Below are 9,418 nucleotides of genomic sequence, written 5' to 3' on the forward strand. Positions count from 1 at the left end.
AATGGCTCTGAGCACTATGGGACTTAACTTCTATGGTCATCAGTCCCCTAGAACTTAGAACTACTTAAACCTAGCTAACCTAAGGACAACACACAACACCCAGCCATCACGAGGCAGAGAAAATCCCTGACCCCGCCGGGAATCGAACCCGGGAACCCGGCAACGCGCTGCAGGTCACCTCGGTGGACAATAATATTTTGGGTAAACATTCCGCCTCTCTTGCTCTGTCCGTTTCGAATCTAGCCACTGATGACAACCAACCAATAGCGGTAGCAGGCATTTCAACCACTCTAGCATAAGTGTGGAATAGTGCCTTTCTATCCAATGACGATGGCCCGCAATTGGTATCCACAGGAGATGAGCTACCAACTCATCTTCTTCTGCACGAGAGCGGGAATATTAGCCCATGACTACGGCCCACCAATGGTAGCCATATGAACTTTAACCAGTACTATCACTTCTGCAGCATGAACGCCAGAAAACTCCCCCTTTATAAGTGGACGCGACACTCGTCTCTGACAGTGTTCTAGCAGTAGTGGACACCAGAAGATCCTGAGGAAGATCCCAGCAGAAGGGTCGAAACGTCGAACATTTTAGAAGAAACATGACGCGGCCTAATAACCCAGAAGATTTTAATTTCAGTTTCATTCTCCTTACTGATTCTAATTCTTTGAAACTTTGTTCAAAAATCATGTTGTAATCGGCGATGGTGCGTATCTCTACGGTACCACTGCGTGTTCTCGACTTAACACATTAGGAATGGTGGGACCATGGGAGGGGGGGGGGGAGTTGAGCATTGTTTGTTTAAAACATTTTTATATTTAGACTTCCTGGCAGATTAAAACTGCGTGCTGGACCGAGACTCTAACTCGGGACCTTTGCCTTTCGCGGGCAAGTACTCTACCAACTGAGCTACCCAAGCACGACTCACGCCCCGTTCTCAAAGCTTTATTTCTGCCAGTACCTCTACCTTCCAAACTTTACAGAAGCTCTCCTGCGAACCTTGCAGAACTAGCACTCCTAAAAGAAAGGATATTGCGGAGACATGGCTTAGCCACAGCCTGGGGGATGTTTCCAGAATGAGATTATCACTGTGCAGCGGAGTGTGCTTGGGTAGCTCAGTTGGTAGAGCACTTGCCCGCGAAAGGCAAAGGTCCCGAGTTCTAGTCTCGGTCCGGCATACAGTTTTAATCTGCCAGGAAGTTTCATATCAGCGCACACTCCGCTGCAGAGTGAGAATCTCATTCTGGATTTTTATATTTATTGGGCCATGGATTATTGTTACTACAAATGCAAATTGAGCACCAGATGATTATTATAAATTAAAGTGATTATGAATTAAAGTGATTTTTAACGAGGGAATCACTATTTCATTAGAAAGAAAGTAAAACAGAACCATTAAAAGTTATTTGATAGGTGCTCTTTCAGGATTCGTTTAAGTTTTATCCATATGTCCTAATAAAAAGGTTTAAGATCCTTTAGTTAAGAAAAAATAAACACACACACAATAGTAAACTTTACAATCGGTAAATCATAAAAATATCAAATATAAGATTCTTCAGTTAAGAAAAAATAAAATATACACACAATAGGAAACTTTGAACAGGTGAACACCATGAAACAGAAAGGCTTGGCAATAGAAGCCGAAAGCGAAAACAAATTACATCCAAGAGGGAGGCTGAGCATAGCGATACTTTATCGATATGAACACGTCCAAGGCGAAATAAACGATACGGTTACGTGTCGAAATAAGGAAGAAACTGGCGTACCACGACAGGGTAAACGGGCAAGCTGCCGAATAATATTCCAAGGTCTGTGCTACACACTCCACTGCCCGGATCTGAGGAAAACCACCAACGCACGAGGATAATTACGGCGCTTACCCAGTCTTAATAAGTCGAAGATTAACAAGGCTCCGTCCACCGGATAAACCAGCACCAACAGAGAGATCTGGAAAACAAAAGTTGCGTTCTGGTCGCGGCACGTCCCCGTTGCAGCGAACTCGAAAACGGAATACGTTCGTACCGAGCGCCACGTAGCCTAAACAGACCGCCAGCGACCTGTTTCAACGGCAACCACCAGTCATCTGGCTGTCTGCCCGCTTCTCCAGCCTGCTCTGTCTAAGAAAACCAGAGAGCCTCACATCGCAGCACCACACCCACACACACACACACACACACACACACACACACACACAACACGGCGCAGGGGATCGAATCACTACTTGGACATTACGAATAGTCAGTGCTATCGGGTGAAAACTGAGGATGGAGAACTTCATTTTCCGTGTCAATTTCTGCATTTTTAAGGGCTAAAAGCAGATAAAGGCACGTTGTGTAAACACAGGCAGCAGATGAACTGCTTCCTATTTTTGTTATATACAGGCTGTATCGAAAAGAATCATCCAGTTTTTAAAAACTCGTAAATATTAAGTTATTTGACAAATGTGCATGAACAATGTACCGTTAGAAAGAGCAAACTCCCGAGTTTTACATGATTCCCGCTAGGTAGCAGCACTGTACGCCCACGTCAGTTCTAGTAAATGTGATGTTGGGTCAACACATAGCGTTTTGTTCAAATGGCTCTGAGCACTATGGGACTTAACATCTGTGGTCATCAGTCCCCTAGAACGTAGAACAACTTAAACCTAACTAACCTAAGGACATCACACACATCCATGCCCGAGGCAGGATTCGAACATGCGACCGTAGCGGTCGCGCGGTATGAGACTGTAGCGCCTAGAACCGCTCGGCCACTCCGGCCGTCTCTTTAATGATGTTGCAGCCATTTGACTGCAACAATTTTTATTTTATTGTTAAACGGTTCAGATTTTGCTGTATTACATATCAGTCTGATATCTTTCGACATACAAATAAGTTACTGTGTTTGAAAATGGCCTGTGGCCGAACTCTGGATCGTATAACAATAAAATAACAATTATTACCGTCAAACGGCGGTAACATCATTAAAAAAATTACAATGTCTATGGTTCCAGCCAAAATAAAAAGATTTTCAACATTAACAAGGTAAAGCAAACTGCACAAATGTTACGCGTAAAATATCGAATAAGGACGTTACCTCTGTTTTTGTGCCGGAGAACGGAAACACCAAGATCATCATCATCGGATTGGTCATCTCTTATCACGACCACATAGTCTTCGGTATCTTTGCTGCTACTGTCCTCGTCGTTTGATAAAGAAGTTACAATATTGTGAACGGATTCTTCTCTTACACCTTCTTCTATGTTTCACCTTGTAATCTCTTTCCACGCGTGGTTCACGACGTTCTTCCAATTTTCTGGCGTTATTCGTGTGACAGCCTCATTTACCAGCATCTCTGTGTCTCGCAACGTGAAGGTTTTGTTTCGCTCCGCAACAACTGCTTTTATTGGAGCCCAGATGACTTCAATTGCGTTGTAATGGCAGTGGTACGTTGGAAGAGGTATAACTTTGTGGCCGTCGTTCTCTGCTAATGTATCAATCAAATAATGCTTGTGGCTTGTATCGTTTCACTAATTCCAGAAGTTCCGCTTTTCGCATATTCTGTTCAAAGTCTATTTTATTATCTTTCAACCAGCTGACTATTTCGTCTCTCATTGCAGCAGCCGTTGATGCCTTATTTAATTGTACAGAATGGTACGGCGCACTGTCCGTTACAAAAACACTACCAGAACTGACGTTTGGTAGCAAACGAGTAACGAACCAATCTTTGAATGCATCTGCATTCATCCCCTTGCGGTAGTCGCCAGTTGGTTGTTTTTTACTGAAACATAATCATAGCAACGGGCGAAAAACCGTTCATAGAGCCAGCATGAACTATAATTAGTCGCCATCCATTACCAGTTGGCACAATCATAGTTCCTTGGCGCGTGTCGTCTGTCCATGCGACGGCACGTATATGACGCACGTTGACCCATGTTTCTTCAATTCATATTACATTTTCCGGATTCATTGCTACCAACTCGCGCAGGAAACGACACCTCCATGCTACAGTGTCCGCGTTGCATTAATACCTATCGTCCTGAGAACTTTTTCCAACGGAAGCCAATTTTTGTCAAAACAATGGAGAAACTTGTCGTTCTGCCTGTGAACAAACCACTGTCCGGCAGTGATGCCATCAACTTTTAAGTGTGGAATACTCCTTCCTGCTGCAGTACGCGTATTAGGTTGCCTGATAGCACTTTCGTCAAAGCTGTCTGTTTCAGTCACACGACACGATCTCTTCCTTGACTGTTCAGGCGTCACAATAACAGGGCTCGCAGCTGAATTGGCAGCCTCACTGTCGCTGTAGAGATGTTCAATGCTTCTGCCACTCTGTCAGCCACTTTAGTCACTGATATCAAAGGCCCATCTTTGTCACTTTCCCTTTCAAAGTAAACACGCAATCTGCATATAAATTCGCGTGCTTGGGATTTCAGCTTAGCTCCTTTCCCAAAAGCCCACTTCTCTCGCACTACAGGCAGCCATTTTCCACTTATACACACTTTTCCACTTATATACACAGCAACAAACTCACAGAAGTAGCGGAATGCACACGTATACACACAAACCTGAACGTACCATATGGCGCAACTGACTGAGAGCAGCGGTCGCCCAGCTCTACGGCAACACTGGAGCGTTGCCACGGTAACGTAAACAAAAGCTAACGATCTGATTGGCCGACGTGGATGCGCGAAGCACGTGCGCCAAGACCGCGTCAACTGTCAAAGATCTTCTCTCACCGTATGGAACATAGGTTGGGTGTGGACCCTTCTACAGCACAGAGCATTAGACGATGTTGTTGTTGTTGTTGTGGTCTTCAGTCCAGAGACTGGTTTGATGCAGCTCTCCATGCTACCCTATCCTGTGCACGTTTCTTCATCTCCCAGTACCTACTGCAACCTACATCCTTCTGAATCTGCTTAGTGTATTCATCTCTTGGTCTCCCTCTACGATTTTTAACCCCCACGCTGCCCTCCAATGCTAAATTTGTGATCCCTTGATGCCTCAGAACATGTCCTACCAACCGGTCCCTTCTTCTCGTCAAGTTGTGCCACAAACTCCTCTCCTCCCCATTTCTATTCAATACCTCCTCATTAGTTGTGATCTACCCACCTTATCTTCAGCATTCTTCTGTAGCACCACATTTCGAAAGCTTCTATTCTCTTCCTGTCCAAACTATTTATTGTCCATGTTTCACCTCCATACATGGCTACACTCCATACAAATACTTTCAGAAACTACTTCCTGACACTTAAGTCTATACTCGATGTTAACAGATTTCTCTTCTTCAGAAACGCTTTCCTTGCCATTGCCAGTCTACATTTTATATCTTCTCTACTTCGACCATCATCAGTTATTTTGCTCCCCAAATAGCGAAACTCCTTCACTACTTTAAGTGTCTCATTTCCTAATCTAATTCCCTCAGCATCACCCGACGTAATTCGACTACATTCCATTATCCTCGTTTTGCTTTTGTTGATGTTCATCTTATATCCTCCTTTCAAGACACTGTCCATTCCGTTCAACTGCTCTTCCAAGTCCTTTGCTGTCTCTGACAGAATTACAATGTCGTTGGCGAACCTCAAAGTTTTTATTTCTTCTCCATGGATTTTAATACCTACTCCGAATTATTCTTTTGTTTCCTTTACTGCTTGCTCAATATACAGATTGAATAATATCGGGGAGAGGCTACAACCCTGTTTCACTCCTTTCCCAACCACTGCTTCCCTTTCATGCCCCTCGACTCTTATAACTGCCATCTGGTTTCTGTACAAATTGTAAATAGCTTTTCGCTCCCTGTATTTTACCCCTGCCACCTTCAGAATTTGAAAGAGAGTATTCCAGTTAACGTTGTCAAAAGCTTTCTCTAAGTCTACAAATGCTAGAAACGTAGGTTTGCCTTTTCTTAATCTTTCTTCTAAGATAAGTCGTAAGGTTAGTATTGCCTCACGTGTTCCAACATTTCTACGGAATCCAAACTGATCTTCCCCGAGGTCCGCTTCTACCAGTTTTTCCATTCGTCTGTAAAGAATTCGCGTTAGTATTTTGCAGCTGTGACTTATTAAACTGATAGTTCGGTAATTTTCACATCTGTCAACACCTGTTTTCTTTGGGATTGGAATTATTATATTCTTCTTGAAGTCTGTGGGTATTTCGCCTGTCTCATACATCTTGCTCACCAGATGGTAGAGTTTTGTCAGGACTGGCTCTCCCAAGGCCGTCAGTAGTTCTATTGGGATGTTGTCTACTCCCGGGGCCTTGTTTCGGCTCAGGTCTTTCAGTGCTCTGGCATGAACAATTCCGAGAAACAGGATGTTTGTGTGAAGGCAAACCGCTTGGCCATACCCGAGTGTCTGACACACACATCGAACCCATCCACCGTAGCTTCACAGAGAGTCCGCAGAAATCCGTTCGCCGTGCAGCTCGACAGCTCAACATGTCCCCGATGTCCGTCTGGCGTGTGTTGCGTCGACGTTTCCACATGAAACCACACAAAATTCATCTACTGAAAGCTCTTCGTGTAGGTGACAAACAACAACGTGTGGAGTTCTGTAATTTCGTTCTTGGTAAGATGGAGGATGACAGTTTTCTTCCATCCTTAGTGTTTGGTGACGAGGCAACATTCCACTTAAATGGAAAGGTGAAACGTCATAATGTGAGAATATAGGGTACGGAACAACATCAGAGGGACTCTCTAAAATAAAATGTGTTTTGTGCAGTTTCACGGGAAAAACTGAATGGTCCACTTTCCTTTGGCGAGAACACACTTAAAGGCAGCACATACCTCGATTTACCATCGAGGATGGGGCACTGCCACACTGGGATTTGGAAGTGTGGGAAGTTTTAAATCAAAGAATTACCGATGATGGCTCGGTCGCACTGGACCAAATGATTTAGCCTTACATTACAGACGTCCAAGGTCAACGAACATGACTCTATGTGATTGTTTCTTGTGGGGTTTATAAAAGACTCTTACGTGCCTCCGTTACCAACAACAGTGAATGAACCGAGACATCGCGGAACAGCAGCTGTGGAAGCTGTAACTCAAGATACGCTCGCTGCAGTGTGGGAAAAATTTGAACACCGCATTGCCATATGCCATGCATCTCAAGGGAGGTGTGTTGAACACCTATGAAAAAGTATGAAAAAATACCTTTTGAGTTTGCCGTTCCTCAAAAACCACACTTCATTGTATATGTCTATTAGTTTCAGAAATATAGACGTGCCAAATCGGACGATTCTGTTTGATGCACCCTGTATTGTGAATGATCTCTTTAAGTTTTAAGTTTTGTCCTTATATTACGTCGCCGCAAGTTTGTAGAGTCTCCACACGTTTTTAATCTTTTAAAGCAAATGGATCTTTCTACTTAACTGATATCGCATTTCGTAAAATACTTTCAGACTGGGGATGGTGCCATTCTGTAATAAATATGATGTCCGACGTCGTCAGTGAGGAATTACCATATAGAGCAGTTGGGGCAAGACTGACACAGAGCATGTACAAATGTAACATCTAACAGGCCACGCCACATGGTAACAGGTACATTATTGTCTCTGCAATGCTGTACCAATTCTTATGCCATTGTTTTTGTTGCTCGTTTCTGTCAGTATTGTGAGTAAAACAGCACCGGTCGCGTTTCCCCATTTTCTATAATAACGCAGTATTCAAAGGAATGCAAATTTTATGAATAATAATTTCTTGTTCTTTGAAAAAGTTTATTTAAAAAACGAAAAATTTTAGCACTGATGCTGTGGCTGACTGATATTTTGGTTTTTAAGCGGCCATTAGTAAACAATAAAAACACATCCTATAGCCGATACCAAACAAATACCAAAAAGTACCGGTTATTCAGAACTAAAGTACCGGTATCGGTTTTAACCGGTTGGTTTTTCCCATCCCTACCAGCGGTCGTTCGTCCCGCGAACCATTCGCGACTGGAACAGGAAGAAGGGAAAGCGACAGTGGTACGCAAAAATATCCTCCGCCACACACCGTAATGTGGCCTGCGATGTAGAGATGTAAATGTGGGAGAGAAAATAAATATTTTTCCTACCCGTGTGTGGTTGCAGAGCCTCTCGTAGGACACGCTTCCTGATACTATTCACGCCGGTGCAGATGCAAATGCGCCCAAGTTAATGTGTTCATTTTCATCGGGCGCAACTTCCCTGAAACTGTGTGCTATTGCTACCTGCGTATTTAGATTGTTCGAAATTGCCCGCTAACTACCGCTGTGGCCAGGGGGATGGGGGAAGTAATTCCGATTGCCGATGGCGCGGTACAGCGGTATCAGTTTTCTGGGAAGGGCATTCCTCTCATCGGGCAGGTAGTTTGCGCATGCGCGCGCGTGCGTGCTGGGGGCAGCTGCCGGGCTGGTTACGGGCGTGTTTATGCCGCGAAGCGAGGGACTGCCGGCACAATGGCTTCAGCTGCGTCGAGCACACGAGGAGGGCGGGAAAGGGGCGAGGAGTAGGTGGGGCGGGGGGGGGGGCTCTCATTCTGTGAGGATTCCTCCCCTCCCCACTCAGCGCTCCTTCACCGCGCTGCGAGATAGCGCCGGCTATGCAGACGCGAAATTCGCCTCGCAGAGAGCCACAGGAATAATGCTACCACAACAGAGAAGCACACGCGTGTGGTACGAGGAGGGGAGGGACAAAGAGCAGATGTGCGAATATCGGAACAGGAACCGAAAATGAAAAAGGCCGCCCTGGCAGGAAAAAGAACAGGAGACTCTCAAGGCTCGTGTGCTTCTGTTTTTGGGAGGGGCACTGGAGAATTTCACTGACTACGTCACGCGGATGCGCTTTACAGATAAAGTCTGATTAATAAAAGACCGGAAGTGGGGTGTGGGTAAGAGGGGTGGGGAGGGGCGGCTTTATACGCCGTTAATGTATTCCGCCGCCAAAGTGCCTCGTTTAAATCTTTCTCTCCGCTTCTTTCATCCCCGACGCGGGAATGAGTGCTGAAAATACTGATGTCTTTCTAAGCTCCACCTTTATTTTGTTTTCTTTTTTATTTTTTTTATTTTTTACTTTTTTTACCGAACTTCAGAGGGTCCGCTCTCCGCGGTTTCCCCTTCCTTCGTGACTACCCTAGAGTGGTGAGTAATGCCGGTGAAATGTGGCCAACTTCCGCACTCCTGTATTTCCTTCAGATCTCACTACGTCTGTTTACTGCAGTCCACCACTTTATGTAGCAGAAGAAATTGCCAGTGATGCTTTGCGATGACAATCTATTGTGTACGACGTACATCATCAGAAATCAAAAACAGGCGCTTCGCCCCACCTGTGGCTGAGTTGTAGACTGTAATGAATGACTCTGCGAACATTGTGAATTTTTCTGAACAACACCGTCTCCATAGGTTATTTAATGATTCAAAGGGGTGTGATCTCTATGGGACTTAACTTCTAAGGTCATCAGTCTCCTAGAACTTAGAACT

This window comes from Schistocerca nitens, chromosome 6 (assembly GCF_023898315.1).
Source record: "Schistocerca nitens isolate TAMUIC-IGC-003100 chromosome 6, iqSchNite1.1, whole genome shotgun sequence".
NCBI classification, from domain to species: domain Eukaryota; kingdom Metazoa; phylum Arthropoda; class Insecta; order Orthoptera; family Acrididae; genus Schistocerca; species Schistocerca nitens.